The sequence below is a fragment of the Citrus clementina genome, unplaced genomic scaffold (assembly GCF_000493195.1).
Source record: "Citrus clementina cultivar Clemenules unplaced genomic scaffold, Citrus_clementina_v1.0 scaffold_3, whole genome shotgun sequence".
Taxonomy (NCBI): domain Eukaryota; kingdom Viridiplantae; phylum Streptophyta; class Magnoliopsida; order Sapindales; family Rutaceae; genus Citrus; species Citrus x clementina.
The window spans coordinates 19,208,662-19,227,156 of NW_006262339.1; the positions used below are offsets into that span (position 1 = coordinate 19,208,662).

Below are 18,495 nucleotides of genomic sequence, written 5' to 3' on the forward strand. Positions count from 1 at the left end.
TTTAATTTAAATCAAATTTGATTTAATAGAATTAAAAAATATAAAAATATGGAGCCTAGGGTTTCCACTAGATAAAGATATAAAATGACTTATTTTCTCCCAAAAGCAGAGGTAGCCACAATATACAGATCAAGAGAAAAAGATTTTTTTCTCTAATTTTGAGAGGAATATTTTCTCTTACTAGTTGCTTTTAGTAGTGATGACGCCAAGTGCATATCAAACCTGAGTCATAACTCGGAAGATTATTTGGTGACGAATCGTTATCTAACCAACGTAGTGGTGACGGATCGTGATCTAACAAGCGTGGTGGTGACGGATCGTGATCTAACAAGCGTGGTGGTGACGGATCGTGATCTAACAAGCGTGGTGGTGACGGATCGTGATCTAACAAGCGTGGTGGTGACGGATCATGATCTAACAAGCGTGGTGGTGACGGATCGTGATCTGGGAAGCCTGGATTAATTTCAATTGTTCATCTTCTCGGATTGTTAAGGTATGATTTTCTAGATTACGTATTCCTATTTATTGGATGAGATCGGTCTTGAAAGTTTTTTTTTAAACTGATTTTTCTCCAACAATTCACTATTCCATAAGATTTGCATCGTCACTGAAGGGTTACAATCCATAATAGTACGAATAAGATCAGGCAAAATACCAACCTCACATAACGTCTCATGAATGAACTCCCAACTTAATATGCCATAAGCCTTCTCAAGGTCAACCTTTATAAGCATTTGCCCCCTTTTACCTTTCTTCCTCCTTATGTTATGAATGATATCCTGGGCGACAACTATATTTTCTGTGATATGACGTCCAACGACGAAACTTGCCTGAGTGGGGCCGATCAAGTCAGGGAGGATGACTTTAATCCTGTTAGCCACAATCTTAGTAATAGCTTTGTAGTACACTATACAAAGGCTAATAGGGCGATACAACTTGAGGCTATTGGAATGCTTAGTCTTAGGAATAAGAACAATCAACGTCTTATTGACTTCGCTCAGGACACTGTTCCCATTAAAAACATTTTTCACCAGGTTGCACGCTGACTCCTCCACCACATGCCACTGAGATTGATAGAAGACGGCATGTAGCCCAACAACCCCAGGAGCTTTCAACGGCTGCATAGTCAACATGGCTACCACAATATTTCTTTGATAATGAGACAATTTAGGGGTGGGCACGGTTCGGTTCGGTTTAGTTCAGATCAAGATTGAGTACAATTGATTAGATTTGTTTATTTTATAAAAAGAACCGAATAAGAACTGAATACAATAAAAAACTGAACATGATCTTATCCATGGTTCGGTTCATTTCAGTTTTTTCAGTTTTGTGCCTATTGAGCCTATTTTGAATTCCAAATTTTTAGTCCGTTGGGCTTCATTAATAAAATAATTTTTCTCAGTAATCAGTTCATTATAGTTTCATTATAAATGCTAACAATAAACAAAAAGTATTTAAAACAAATTTATCACAACTGTCTTACTAACTAATGCTAATGAAATATGAAATATTAAGATTTAAGAATACAAATCTAGACTCCAATGCTCCATCTAAATAAATTTAAAGTTGTAAAGAAAAAGAAAAATAGTAATAGGTACAACACAAAATAAAAATAACAATCATGTGTGAGCAGGTTTATTGTAATCATTTTGTATAGCCAATTAACATAAAACACATTTCATGTTTTGGTAAAATTACAAAAACATTCAGGTTCTTCAGTTCGGTTATTCGGTTCAGTTAAGTGAACCGAAATCCACACCGGTATTTCGGTTTTTTCTTATAAATTGGATATTCGAATATTTATAAGAATTAAAACTTATCCGAACCCGAACGGATCCACCGGTTCAGTTCAATTTTTCCTAGGCCTCAGTTTTTTTGCCCACCCCTAGATGATGTATCATTCTTATTATAAACAATATCATGATCACTTATGTTGTCTGCTTATTTTACTTTATATTTTTGGCTACCACAACATTTTTCTATATGGTAACAATATATAAAGCTTCAAAACATGCATGGAGTTGATTTATTGACAAAAAACAAGGATAGAACTAGTTTCAGAAACATAAATTAAGGTCGAAGATTACATAAATTAAGTTGTTTATTCAAAAGCCGTGCGTGCAGGCTTTGGGGGATTAATGAGAAAAATGTCAAGAAGTTGATCAATTGTGGTGAATTTAAAATCAGGGTACAGCTTTGAAGCTTCAATGCCATCCTCTCCGAGTTCAAAGTTCATCAAGTCACCCTTTGCAAGTATGCTGTGTATAATGGATGTTGGTATGTCTTCTGGAGGTGGTAAAGCTGCAACAATTGAAGATGGAAAGGTTGTGGTGAACATTAATATTAATTTAAGTGTAAAATGAATGAGATGTCAAAGAGATGGGGGCCTATAAAATCTTGTAGTCAGGGGTAGATCTAGGCAGAGGTGAAAATAGGAATTTTTTTTAGAATGGGCTAAACTCAATTTCTTTCAATTTAAAAAACAAATTCTAAAATTAAAGCCGTTAAATCACCCTAACATTAAATTAATACTTCTAGGATTGAGAAACACTTTGTAAATTGAGTTCATTTAACATTAAATGGTTTCTATTTTATTGATTTTTCTTAAATTTTTTATTATCTGGCTGTATTTTGAGTGTGGGTTTTGATACCCTTAATTAAACACCAACTTTCAAACAGTTAAAAGTCAAATGAGTGATAAGTATCTTACCATCATAATTTTATTTGAGACTGAGAAAGATATGTCGGTCATGGCCTTCAGGCCTGGCCAATCAATGTGGAAAAAATTTATAAAAGATAAGGGTCTGCTTTGAAATTTAACTGAAAAATTTAGCTATTGACCCCACTAGATTTACACTTTAGCCCCATATGGTTCCGCTCTTGCTTGTAGTGATTTTATCTTTTTGTAACTTCGTATAGAATTAAATCTTTTTATCAAAAAAGCTAAAAAAAAATAGAAATTCTTACTCTGAGATAGGTTTACTGGTTCTTCCTCGGAAACATGAACCCTTTTGAAACTTCGACCTGTCTTTTGTTCCCAAACCGAGATCAATTCAAGTTGTGATATAATATTTGTTTGCGGACGATAAATCACAATTCGATTGCATGTTCTTGGATCATTTATCACTTTGATTGTACAATTGGCTATATCTTCCTCGTAATTGAAGACAACTGAAATAGATAAATAGATGATATAACATCATAAAGATATTCAACAAATGAACTTTAAGTGTAAATTGTTTTTCAATGTGTGGAGTACTTGTGCATTGGGAAAGTATACGTGCCTTTTGCTTCACCATTTCCATAAACAACAACATCATCATGTGGCTCAGATGGACGACGCAAGACATTCACAAAGTAAGCACCATAGCAGTTTGCTGAGACAAAGGTGTAGGGAATTTCAGCTGCTTCTATTGCCCTTCTTACTATTCGTTTTTTCTCCAAGTAAGCTTCAAAAGGAGGCAGAGGCATTACCCTGTCCTCTTCACATCCAAACTCAGATGGAAGAAACCTCTAGCGGCCAAAACTTAGTGTGTTTTAAGATCATGTGCAATATAAATTTTATAAAATGCAGCATTGAACTGTAATTTTAATATTAAGACCCAAGTCCAAGTTTGAATCTCATAAAATATGACACCCAGAACTCCTAAGAATTGGCCAAATATACTCATGGATTCTCTTAATTTGGAAAAATGTCCACGGAATTTCCTTTGACTGAATATTTCATAATATCTTTGACTATAGTAACCCCAAATATTGACTTTATTTTTTTAATAAATATAATAAGATAATATACAGAGAGTAAATACTTGTTTAATTTTATATTTTGAGTCAAGTGTTCATTTAGTTTTTATATTTAAAAAAAAATCTCAAGACAATCCCGCTATTAAATAAACTCCTACACTTACTTTTCTTTCTTTTTACAATAATACCGTAGGAACAATATTCTTTGAGATGTTAATGAGAAGAAAAAAATAATAAATTATCAAATTAACCATAAAAGTAACAAAAACATTTACACAAACTTTTATATTATTATTTTACTATTCAAATTAATTGGGTAAATTAATTTTTTATAAATAATTGTGTAATGTAACATTTTTAACTATAATGATGTTTTGAGGTTTTTTTTAAAAAAAAATAGAAGCTAAACGGGTGTTTAGGTTAAAATATAAGGATTAAACGAGTATTTACCCTAATATATATTTATAAATTTTTATATTAAAATTATTAATAACGAGACACATTTTATTATTAATATTATATCTAAATTTAGGAAAAAGGACATTAACACCTTCATGCTTTAGTAAAAGGTCATGGAGACCTTTTATTTTTAGAAATAATTAGACCCGGAAAATTTGTCCGATAAAGTGGTCTCTTTACCAAAAGGAGTATGCCTGAAAATTTCTAGACCATTCACCACTAAATTAGAGATTGTGATTTTAAGTATTTTATGCTAATTGACACTAACTAGCCTTCGCGTTGTCGGTTTTTTGCAGCTAATTATCATTCCTTAGCTTCAAATCTGCATTTATAAAGTGTCAATATTTACGTATGAAAAATTTCTAATGCTTCGGAAAAACACAACAAAAGCTTTTTCAAAAGGTAGAGAGTTCAAAGTTCAAACAAATACCTTGATGTTACCAGCAACTTTGATTGCATCAACAATTTTCAGTTGATCAAGAAATTGGGGATAAGCTATAGTAGATATCACCACATCTACTTCCTTAAGTATAGATATAATTTTCTCGTGCTCGTCTAGCTCTCCCTGTTATAACTTCAACAGTATTATTATTAACACTTAAGCTTATAAATAATATCGAAGGGTTCCAGTTAGATCAACACAAAATTAATTTTATAAAAAATTAAAAAAAAAAACTGAGGTTCGAATTTCACTCGGACATTTAAAGGAAAAAAATAAAAGCAAAGGAGATCGAGATAATTGAGTAATGAAGTAACCTCAATAATGGTGACACCAACCCTGAAATTCCTTGTGGATTTCAAGCTTGGAGGTTCTTGAATTTTCTGTAACTGGTCGAGCATAAACAAAAGTATTGTGACCAGAAGAAACACTTGCTTTCACCATATACTTACCGAGGTATCCAGTACCCCCAAAGATAAGTATCTTTGGTTTTGTGTTCTCACCTTCCATTTCTTCCTTTCACTTCAATTTATCTTTCATATATCTTCCCTTCCCTTTTTACATATTTATATATGATATCAGGAACTCACATTTTTAGTGTTGAAAATGTGAGACTCGACGGGGACTCAATTTATGGTGTTTCCCTGCAATAATGTTGTGCGTTCTAAATGTTAAAATCAATGGAGCTATTTCAGCCGTTCAAAAATCCGAAAATTGTCTCCTTATTTCTGAGTGAGATAAATTGATAACATCTTTTAGTGTGATAAATTTGTAATTTTTTACATAGTAATTCTATCTCATCGTCTTTGACTGGTACGATTTTTTTTCCTCTCGATAGAGAAGTTTTTGAAGTAGTACTTGCATCCTCGACAGAGTTTGTTCTCCATCTTTTTTTACTTTGATATATTACTTGTTTCACATATTGATTGCGCTTATATCTTAATGGAATCATAATTTTTCCACTCATGAATTCTTATTTATTGAAAAAAGTTTTACATATTCATATGAAACAATTTTTCGGATATTAAAAATAAGAAGAATACAATTCAAAATTTTGAATTAATCTTAACTTCTCAATGCTATGTTTGAATCCCATATCAAACATACCCTAAACTTTAAGAACATAAAATTCACATATAAAAAATAATTTGAGTGAAAAAAGAAAATGAAAGGAATTTTTTTTTCCGAATTTCCTTGGTGTACTTTTTTTAAGGAAGCCCAATCATAAAACTGGTTTATGCTCAACGTAAATTACATAGTTTACACATAAATTGTCAAAATTAGCTATGATTCTTATGTTTCTTCTTATAAATGGATAATTTAAATTTGTGATAATATATTTTTATTTATTTTTCTTTAAATGATAGAATAGTAGACAAAGTTCAAGTTAACTCCTTATTTCCTTTAGCTTCAGGATTCAAACTCAGAACCAACCAAAAAATACTATTTGAAAACCACTCTTTAGGCCGGCGACAAATATGTGATAATAAGTTTTTGGTTGATAAATAAAATGACGACGTTTCCTATGCGAAATGAATGGTGTCTATTGCTCTATGCCACGAGCGACTTTTGTGCTTATTCATATTCTCGCATGAATATATAATACAATGGTTGATTAATAAAAGGATGACAGGTCTTTTGTGAGCTTTGTAGATATATTTTTCTTCCATTTGTACTATTGAAAAAAAGAAAAAAAGGGATCCGAATCTTCAATTGATTTTTTTTAATTGTTTTAAGGGGAAATTAAAGCACTTACGTGGTTTTGTAAAATTTTTACAAATATATATATTTGTTTTAAAAAATATTCACATCGTCTCTTCTTACGACAACTATGTCTTTTATTATTGTAATCGAATTATTTTTATCTAGGCGTAATTATTCAAAAAGTATCTATATAACCATTTTGCTAAATGACGAAATGTGATAATTTTTTGTCTCATTTTTTTCATTTATAGTTCATATTTTCATATCACAATTTTTTGTAAACCCAACCCACTTCAAGAATATAATTATAATAAAATCACATTATTTTAAAAAAAATTCAAATAAAGAAGTTTGAGAAGTAATTAATTAAATCTATCTTGATTTGTTCTGTGACTTTAATCTTTAATCATATTTGACTAAAAAGATTTCGTTGTCATAATTTTAAATTGATTATTTACTCTTATAAGGTAAAAGTACCAAAATACCATAAAATTTACTTTAAGTTCAGTATTTTTGAATTTTATACAAAATTTATTATTTCTAGAAAATGTATCAAAACAAATATATTAGAATGATTATTAACATTTAATTAAACTAACAAAATATTTTTATGGCATAAGACTCATGTAATTTATCATATGTCATGTTATAAGTCACAAAACGAAGTACCTAGACTGTTAGATATAGGAACACATTATCACATTATCTTTGGATAATTTGGTCATTTTATGTCTCTTGGGTAAACCTTGAAATAAAGCTCATCTTAAAGCAACCTTAATAGCAAATTTGGTCAAAGAAAGATAAGTGAAAAAAATACATAAGAATTAATTGATTAATTGTCCAATCTCTTTGTTTATATCTACTTTTTGAAAATAATGTGAACTTGTTATAACACTTCTATCTCCCTCAAAATTTAAATTCGGGTGACTAGCGAAATATAAATCCTTGAAAACCACAAGACTTGAGGAAATGAGAAAATCTTATATATTTTCACTATTTGTATCAACTAATTTATACACCCGGAATCTGGTAAATTTGTTTTCTTGAAAAAGTTGTTTCACTTAAACTATTATTTTTTAATTTTGATCAATAATCAATATTCTTAACCACATGAATTTTATTTCCATTATTGCTCCCTGAAAAAAAAATTTATTTAATTATAAATTTCAATAGCTAAATTTATTATTAAAATATTTGAATTTTTTTCAACCGCGATAAAAAGAAGTCTAACCCGATCAACAAGTGCTAAATTTTCTACATGTTGAAAATTTGACTTGAATGTGGGAAAACATTAAAGACAATAGGGCAAAATAATTGCTCGGCAAAAGCGTGATAATGAAATAGCAAAATTCTTCGACAATTTTGGTCATGCAATTAAATACCAAGTGGTGAGGTTGGGGACCAATGAAGAAGTTGACAATTGTCTGTACAAAATTATTGACAATTGACTAGTGCGTATTGATTCCACATCTGTGCATAAATGGCATTGAACTGCAACAAATGACACCTTCGCACACAACACCACATTGAATACTTCACCGAGCAAGTTACCAGCAACTCGCATCTTATGAACCTAATTTACATGTGACTATAAATTAGCGTGGCATTGGCATGTTGATACCAACTAAAGATATTGCACATAAATCTATTATTCTTAATACCAACTAAATATAGGTCATGTATCATTGTGGACCACAAAACTTTTAGGCAACAGCGAAGTCAGATATTCAATGTAGGAGGGGTTATGTTCAAACAACAATATGATTTAAAAATTTTTAATATGAATAGTAAGCACGAAAATTCTAAATTAACTTCATTGAAATAATATAATTCAATAAATTCATAATCGTACTAAATTAGTTTTCATAACTGTACTCAATTAGCCATATACTTATGGTAGCTCGAAAACATGCCCCAAAACATAGCGGCTACCTAAAACATTTGTATAAAATTTTCGTTATGAAAGAGACTTTAGGGTGCTGATTTTTATCATCCACAAATCCAAAAAAAAAAAAAATTGTCCCCGAGAAGCAGTGCATCAAATTATGCTCCCCATGAAGAACGAGAGTATTTCCAAGTTTTGGGGTACGGTATTAATGGTTTAATGAGAAAAAAAAACATGGAGTGGTTGCCCCTGTTTTGTCTCATTAAACCATTAATACCGTACCTGGCTAATTGCCCTTCTTGGCCAAACAATCGAGAAAAATTTGTGGAACAGTCAAATAATATTCTGTCATATTAGAGGTAGGGGAGTTGTATTAAAGGATTAAGATTCTCTACTTATTTGAGCATTCTTAATTTTTTACAAATTTTTTGCCACTTGTGTTTAGATTATTGTATGATTAGGATTTAATTATTTTTTTTAATTTATTAATCACCAATCATATTAATAAAACTTGTCTAAATAAAAATCAGGTCCGAAAAAAATCTTAATCCTTTATTAAATTGAAAAATCAATGGGACTCACTAATGGTCCTATCTCTGAACTCACTTTTCTACAACAGAGCACAAATTAACTGTCTCCATTAAATTTTTCTCCAAACAATGACAAAGCAAATGACCTCATTAAATTAAAATAGTTAGTAGCACCTACTAATGGTCCCACTTTTGAACCATTACTTTACTACATGGCAGAACACTAGTAGTCTGTCGTACTTAAATTTTTCTCCACATTTATACAGTAATAAAAAAATGGCCTTCACTAATATTAAAAAAAAAATTGATTTGGACCTAGTTTAGAGTTGAGCTATACTCAACTCTTCATAATTTTTTTATACACGTGCATGTATAGAATAGATGGTTATGATTTAAGTAATTTTATATTGTTATCCAATTATTATCAAATCAAAAAAAAAAAATTGCGATTGAGAACATAAAGAGAGAGGAATTATTCCCTAATAGGATTCACATCTTCTCATAATTTGGTATCCAATGTTCTAAAAATCTACACGTGACAATCATCAAAATGTATGGCGAGGATTTATTTTCTCATTAAATATATTACAAGCCTCTTAAGCGATGCACTAATAAAAAACTCGCACTTCATGATTCCATGGCTCCTAGTGGTTTTTTCCCTCTCCATCAACAACTCATCTTCTCCTCAACAATTACCCACCGCACAAAAAAAAAAGGAAATAAAAAATGAAGAAGAAAAATTAAAGAAGAAGAGCCCACGTTTGAGCGTGTACTTTAACAAGTACAATTATCCAAAGACTATATTGTAATTAAACCTATTAAAGAATAAAATTCTCCTCTATAGCAGTTTTATTTTCTGATGGCAGATCGAAGATCCAACTTTAGGATGATACAAACACCCAAGAACTAATTTTAGCTGAGAGTAGCAGACTAATCACGCATGAAGAGAATTCTTATGATGTTGAATCAATATTGGCCAAGAAATTATTCACATTGAAGAACCTAATCAAATTACGGCTTCCTACCTTCATAACTTCGGCTTTATTTTTCTTTTATTTTTAGAAATTGCAAAGACTTGATTTTGATAGAAATCATAGATGATCAAAAGTATTGTGTTCTGTAGAGCGAACTAGAGAGCGTAAGATTTTTGAGAGTTAGGGAAGAAAAAGAAGAGTTTAAGAGTTGTTAAATAAAATTCAAATAAACAAATCTTGGCCATTCATTTTGCTAATAGCCACGCACCAAGTGGATCTTCAAAAAGTCAAATATTTCAGATCATGAGAGAATTAGTTGGAAATATCTATAAACCAAAATCGATGATTAAATCCATTGAGAACATTTCCTAGATCACTATTTCCAATGCCAGCATTTTAATAAAGAAATGTAAAATAATGTTGTTTCAGCAATGGCATATAATGTCGCTTTCTTCATCATTTCATTTGTGGTGGCTTTAAGGTATCCTTCAATTCACCTAGAAAGTAATAGTAATATATAAGTATCAATTGCTTATGTATTAAAATCATATATTGTCATCTATCTTTGTAATGTAGGGCCTTAAAGACAAAATTAAATGTCGAATATACAATAAGGATGAGATTTGGGATATTTTGTTCACCAATAGACTGTTATCATTGAACATCCTCTAAATTCTAAATTTGATATAAACTTTGAAGTGGATAGGTGTCACTGCCATAGATCATGATGGCCGATGCCATGGCTTGGCTTCTAACCTCATGCCAAGTCGTTGGCAACAACATGGGCGGAGTTGTAGATGAACATGAAGGCAAGGCAAGATTGGCATACGAGCTGAAGCGTGATAGCAAGCGCATGCTATTGGACAAGCTCGGGGAGCACGAGACATTACACGCAGCTCACGGATGCCACATTTCACAAGTGTGCAGGCGCAAGGCGCGCACACAAGCCGAATTGGACAGAGTGTGAGATGGCGCAAGGCAGTAGTGCCAAGGCATGTATGGGCGTAAAAATGTGCAGTGGAGCACGTAAATAGGCAACATGCAGTACATTACATGGGGGCCAAACTATGCAAATATGAAAGGTATTCGAATTACAAGTACAATCTATGTTCGAGCAATGGTGGTCGAACGTTAAGCATCGTGGAAAGAATTCTCTGGAAATAGGTCTTGGAAACATGCATGAGTGGGCAATTGTTGGTGCAACTAATGGGACATGGCCTTAGAATTCATGCCTAGAAATGTGTAAACAAGGGACGTAGGTGGTGGTGGTTACTCATCACTTCCTTACTTCTAGGCTAGTGGGCAGTGATTGCCTTATAATTGGGGGAGTAAAGATATACTTCCTAAAATCATGCTTAATAGTACCTAGTCTTGGAGAAAAGAAATAAAGTGGCGCAAAAGCAGTACGCCACCTCACCGTAGCAAATGGGGGTGTTATTTGCAACATGTGTATATAGTGAAAATGAGTATGTGTTTTGAGGGATCCGAATTTTGATAGAGTGAATGGTCCTTGAGCATTTAAAGCCTAGAGCTATCTTATAATATTTTCTTATTATGGCAGCAAAAAGTTGGGGTTGATACCACTGTAAAGAATAATATTATGTGTCCTTATTGTTTTATTTCCTATTCTTTGTTGGAACGTTTGGTTAGTTTTTTGTGATAATCTCCGTTGTGGGTATTATGGGTTATTTTTATTGGTGTTATCGAGTGGTTGACTAAATGGAGACTTAATGTCATCATGCAGATTGCCACATCTTCGAACAAAACCTGGTGACAATTGATATCTGAGTAAAGGTTGCTTCAATTGTTGGAACAACTGGTATCAGGGCAAAGGTTGCTTCAATTGTTGGAACAACTGGTATTAGGGCAAAAGTTATTTCAATTGTTAGAACAACTGGTATCAAAGCCAAGGTTGTTTCAGTTGATGGAACAATTTGGTACCAAAGTAGCTGTTACAAAGTAAGGTTGCATCAATGTTGGTGACAAATGATTTCAAGGCTTAGTTAAAATCATTTTGGGGATAGCTCATTACGTGGTTTCAGGGAATCTATGGTGTAAGATCTAAATTGTGTAATTTTGGAGGAAATTGATAATAGCGCACAAATTGTACGACTAGCAGTGAAAACCAACATGATGGGAGAATCAAGAAAGGACAAGCTGGCGCGATCGAACGCTATTGTAGGTGCTTTACAACTTGACTTGGAGAGTTCGCCATAGAACACGAAAATCAACTTAATTGAGATAGAAAGTGTGAAAAAAAACTTGCTTTGAGTTTGTCAATGATTTCATGAAGAAGCTTATTAAGATGATGGAGGATGTTGCTTGTAGGCGAACGTGCTAAAAAGCAACATTAGAGACCTTGAAGAGGAAGTTAAGTAACTGAAACGAGCAGTAGGCATTGTTCACGTTCAAAGGATGGGCCTTTGAAGGTCAAGGCTTTAAAACCTAAGGCTTATAGCAGAATTTAGAACACTAAGAAGTTGGACAATTTTCAATAAAATGTACAGTAATATTTTCTAAGTGCTCAAGTACCATAGACAAAATGTGTCACTATCACGAGCATGTATTTAAAGGGTAATACTAAGCTATAGCGGCAAGGTAGGCTTCAATAAGATACCAAAGCATATAGCGACTGGCAATTGAAATATAGGACACACTTAAGCGAGAATTGAAGGGTTAGTTCTTATGGAGGAATGGTATTTGGTTTGCCAAGAAGAGCTTGAAAATGCTAAAGCACATCGACTTAGTAAGAGATTACGTCAAAAAGTTAAGTTCATTGATGCTGGACGTCAAGAACATATAAAGTGAGGGCAAGCTTTTCAATTTTATATTAGGATATAGTCATGGGCTCAAACGGAATTACAGAAGTAAGCTATGAGGGACTTACCGATGGCAATTGCAGCTGCTGATAGCTTAGTGCATCTCAAACTTGTGAACACTTCTCCTTTTGAATATTAGAAATTAAAAGATAACAAAAACCGCAACTCTCCGAGTAATGGTAAGATGAAGAATGACAACCACATCAAAGTCAAGTAAGGGAACTACAAGAAAAGAATAGTTCGGGGTACTTCATTTGCGATAGACCACATCAGGCAAAAGATTATCCAAAGCCTGAGAAGCTTAATGCTTTAGTGAAGAAAATAGAAGGGGATTCTTTAAAACTTTCAATGGACAAATTAGGCACAACGCGCATGAATCCATTACAATTGTTGAACAACATAGATGTCAAAGTAAAGGAAGAACCCATAAATGAAAATAAGTTGGAAAGTGTCTTGAAGGGTGAATTATACATGGGTAGACCGATGTGTGTAGTAGTAAGGTTTGATGGACTAGAAATAAGGGCAATAATAGACATGGGTGTAATGGCGAAACATGTAAAGGCGAACTTGATACCACGCCTTGGACTGCAAGTCGCTAGAGTTGACATTAACGTGAGTTTTGCTTTTAATAATTAAGTAGTTCCAAAAGATATAGTAGTAGCCAACCTAAGTGTGGGAACTTGGCCACGAGATGCTAAGTGAGTGGTTATGTGATTAACGATATTTGTTGTAATTTTAAGAATAAAGTTGTACAATTTAGAGTACATTTAACATCTCATTTATTATGCATTTGGATTAGGGGCATGAAAGAGCCGTGCACAGTCAAATGTAAGTTTAAAAATTTCAATCGGTTGGGACCACCATCCTAGACAACCATAACCAGTTTAGATCAAGGGAACTCCACAATGATGTCCATAATTGAGGAGCACTTTCAAGTTAAGGAGGGAATTGACGGGTATACCAAAGTGTTCAAAGAGCTTGCGACTAGCGTCATTAGAACCTCAATTAAACAAGTCGTTAAAAGAAGAAAATGACCCATATGAAGTAGAATCAAAGGCTGAGTCTTAGTAAGCGATTTTAATTACAAAAGGACTGCCTATAGTGAGAATACAGAAGACTTTAAAAAAGGTACCGACTCTGGCATGCTAGTGTCATTTGAATAAAAATAGGGGTAAAAAGGCATAGAAGTGTGGGTCTACAACCACTCTAAGGCAGTAAGCAAAAGTTCAGTAAAAGTTTCATTTATGGCTATTTGGTTCTTGTTGGTGCTTGTTGGGGTCATGACATTGTTCCTCATTTATTAGTGTGCAATTGGGTAGAGTGAGCATCAAATATTTAGTGAGAAAGTTTAGTATAGTGACCTGAAATGGATAAAGGCATATATAGCCTCAGAATCCGTGAAAACTTTTAATTTTTTTAGCAAAATCGAAACAAAAGCTAAGCTTTATTTTGTGGTCTATAAGAAAAGCAAGCGTGAGCTTTTACGGATCAACAGGTGAAGAAACTATTACTCTAAAATTATTTATTGGGCAGTAAATAGTTCCATATAGGCAGAATATAAGAGAGACTTAACAATGGGCAATGAGTGCATAGTGAGCCAGATGTTGACATAGGGATGTTTGTCAAAGAGAAGGAAATGCAGCTTTTACTATGGCAACATGAGAGACAGGTTATGGTAGACTTATTGCCTTACCAACGAGGTACATCAAGTTTTCTAATTAAGGAGGTTTGTCACAGTTGTAAATCATGATGACTGATGTCAAAACTTAGCTTGTGGCCTTGTGCCAAGCCAATGGCAACAACATGGGCATGCTTGTAGGTGTTAACGAAAGTAACACAAGACTGGCTCGCAGACTAAGGCGCGACATCAAACGCACACTCCAAGATAAGTGCAGGAAGTGCAAGACAGTGCTTGCAAAGATATGTGCTACCATCTACATAAATGCAAGGGGCGTGGGATGTATAGAGCACACTCATAGGCTAAGCTGGGCATAATACAAGATGGCACAAGGCAGTTATACTGAGGCATATATGAGCAGTGCATACATTGGTAGGCAACGGGCATAAAAGCATCCAAGGCGGTGTGTAAATGCGCAACATACAACACATAGATACATACATAAGAATCAAACTATAGGAATACAATAGGCATTTGGATTATACATGTGGCCTGTATTTGGGTAGTAACGGTCGAATGCGGAGCATGTTGGCTAGAGATTTTCCCAGAATAGGTCTTAGAAACAAACATGAGTGGGTAGCTTTTGGTGCAACTAATGGAAGACATGGCCTTAAATTTCATGCCTAAAAGTACGTAGACAAGAGAAGTAGGCAATGGCGATTATTCATTTTTTCCTTGCTTCTAGTTTAGTGGTCAGCGGTTGCCTAATCCTTAGAGGAATGAAGGTGTGAGTCCTCAAATTTTGCTTAGCAGTGCCTAGTCTTGAGGGAAAAGATGAATGGCACAAGGACAGCACACCACCTCGCCTTGACAAAAAGTGGTGTCATATGCAACATGTATATATAGTGAAAGTGAGTGTGTGTTCTTGGATATCTGGATTCTAGTAAAGTGAGTGGTCCCTAAGCACACAAAGCTCAGAGCTATTTCATAATTTTTTTCTTATTATAGAAGTAGAAAAGTTAGGGATTAGTGCCTCTATAAAAAGTAATATTGTGCATTCTTGTTACTTTTTTTCTTGTTGGTTCGATTAATCTTTTGCAATAACCTCTATTATAGGCCTTGTGCGTTGCTTTCATTAACGTTGTCGAGTGGTTGGCTAAGTGGGGACTTAGCACCATCACACAAGTTGTCATATCTTTAGACAAAACCAAGTGACAACTAGTATCAGAGCAAATATTGCTTTAATTATTAAAACAATTGGTATCAGACTAAAGGTTGCATTAGTTGTTTGGACAACTAATATCAGAGCATAGGTTGTTCTAATTGGTAGAACAATTTGGTATCAAAGCAGATATTACGAAGCAGGGTTGCATCAATATTGTTGACAAATGATTTCAAGGCTCGTTTAAATCAATTCAAGGATAACAAATTGTGTGATTTCAAGGAAGCTACGATGCAAGAGTTAGATTGTGTAATTTCGGGGAAATTTGACAATGGCATACAAATTGTTTGACTAGCGATAAAATCCAGCATGGAAGGAGAATCAATAAAGGATGAGATAAATTATTGGATGTTATCGTGGGTACTTTACAGCCTTACTTGTAGAGTTTGGCTAAAAACATAGAACTCAATTGAGATGGCAAGTATGTAAAAAACTTGCAAAGAGTTTGTAAATGATTTTATGAAGAAGCTGAACAAGGTAACAAAAAATGTTATTCATAAGTGGAGGTGCTGACAAGCAATATTAGAGAACTTGAAGAAGAAGCTGGGTTTCTGAAATAAGCAGAAGGCAACGCTTCATATTTTAAAAATTGGCCTCTGAAGGTCAAGGTTTCAGAACCTAAGACTTATAGTAAACTCAAAATGCTAAGGAATGGAGAATTTTTTATGAGATGTGGAGTAGTTCTTTCTAGCTACTCGATATCAGAGACGGAGCATATCACTATCAAGAGCATGTACTTAGAAAGTGATGCTAAACTGTGGTGGCGAAATAGGCTTCAAGAGGATGTCAAAGCACATAGTGATCAGCAATCGAAACATAGGACACATTGAAGCAAAAATCGAAATGTCAATTTAAATGAGAAATGGTAGCTAGCTCAAGACAAAGATCTTTAAAGAGCTAAAGCATGCTAGATCAATAAGAGGATTATGTCAGATTGTATTTCATTGATGTTGGACATTAAGAACATGTCAAGTGAGGACAAACTCTTCAATTTTAAATTGAGACTGCAGCCGTGGGCTCAATCAAATTATAAAAGAAGCTGTGAGGGACTTGCAGATAACAATTATAGCTATTGATGGCTTAGTGGATTTTAGATTCATGAACACAACTCCTTCTGAATTTAAGAAATCAAAAGATTACAAGAAAGGCAATTATTAGCATGATGGTGAGAAGAAGAATAGTGGCCAAAGCCATAAAATCTACAATAATGAAGAGTTTGGGGTAACTCATTTGCAATAGACCACATCAGGAAAGGATTAGCTGTTTAGACGAGAATCTGAATGATTTCGTGAAGGAAACAGAAGGAGAATGTTCAAAACCTTCAATGGCTGAAGTATGTGCAGCGCAAATGAATTTGTTACAATTGTTGAGCAACACAGATGTCAAGATAAAGGACCCATAAATGAAAAAATCCTGAAAATTGTCTTCAGAGCAATTCCTACCTAGGTGTACTGATTTGTACGTTAATAAGGGTTAATATAATGGGAGTAAGGGCAATAATAGACAAGGGTGCAATGGCGAACATTATAGAAGTGAATTTAGTACTACGAGTTTGGCTACAAGTTGCTAAAGCTAAATTACTGTGAGTCTTGTTTCCAATCATCAAGTGGTTTCGGAAGGCATAGCGGTAGCTAACTTAAGTGTAGGAACTTGGGCGTGAGATGCTAGGTTTATGGTTATGGCAATGACGAGATTAGATGTAACCTTGGGAATAGAGTTCGTATGTCATAAGAAAGTACATGTACTACCTCACTTATTAAAATAGAGGAGTTATGCATGGTCGAAAGTGAGTTTCGAAGTTCCAGAAGTTTGAGGCAATCACCGAAACTACCATGATTGGTTTATATCAAGGAAGTTCCTCTGGTGATTCAATAGTTGAGGAGCAAATTCAAGTTAAGATGGGACTTAACGAGTGTACCAAGGCTTTCAAAGAACTTGCAATTAATGCATCGTTGGAACCTCGACTAGACAAGCTTGGAGAAGAAAAAAAGGACCAAGGTGAACTAGAATCAAAGGCTAGGTCACAAGTAAGTAATTTTGATTACCAAAGGGTTACTGATAGTGAGAATGTATGAGACATTTGGAAAAGTACCGGTTGTGACGTGTGAACAATGTTCGAGGAAAATCGAAGGTGCAAAAGCAAAGAAACAATGGGCTTCAACCACTCTAAGACAACAAGCAGGAATTTAAGAAGTCTTACTGATGACTATTTAGTTCTTATTGGCACTGTCAAGGGTAGTAGCATCATTCTCTATTTATTGGTGTAACTTTAGTGGATGAGCATCTAATGCTTGGTGATAAAGTTCAGTATGGTGACATGATGTGGAGGAAAGCATATGTGGCTGTCAAATCCATAAAAACTTTAGATTTTCTCAGCATAATCACAACAAATGCTGAGCTTTGTTTTACAGTCTGGGAGGAAAGCAAATGAGGACTTGTACGGACACAATTGTTTGTGGAGAGCTAAGAGGGAACAACTGGTGGCCACAAATTCATTATCAGAGAGAATAGTTGATAGAGAAACTACTGGCATGGAATCATTTTGTGGGCAGCAAATGGTTCCATATAGACAGAACATTCAAAGAACTTAAAGATGGCACAGTGTGTGCGTTATGAGCCCAATGTTGACATACGGAGTATGTCAAGGAAAAGAAAATGCAAGCTTTACTATGACAACGTGAAAAGGAAGTTTATAGTAAACTTAGGTATTCTATCGATAAGGACGTCTGACTTTTCTGTTGGGCGAGGTTTATCATCGCTGTAAACCATAATCGCCGATGTCGAGGCTTCACTTGTGGCCTTGTGTCAAGCTATTGGTAGCAACACGAGTGTGCTTGTGGGTGAGCATAAAAGTAAGGCAAGACTAGCGCATGAGGTAAGGCGCGAAACAAGCACACGCTGTGGGGTAAGTGCAAAATAGTGTGCTCTCAGGTGTGCGTGGATAACACACACCACATATCGTAAGCGCAGGGCCACGAGGCATACGAGGCATGCATACAGGCCGAGTTAGGCAGAATACACAAGTGGGAAGCTGGCGCAAAAAGGTGCAAGGGCAACTTGTCAACATGCAATGTGCAACATATAGAGACATGCATGGGGGA

The 18,495-nt window shown here is 34.2% G+C and overlaps 1 pseudogene; it reads right to left on the minus strand.

Annotated features, from left to right (window-relative positions):
* Positions 1–2,101: 2,101 nt before the first annotated feature.
* LOC18049366 lies at positions 2,102–5,152 on the minus strand (annotated as a pseudogene).
* Between the last annotated feature and the right edge of the window lie 13,343 nt (positions 5,153–18,495).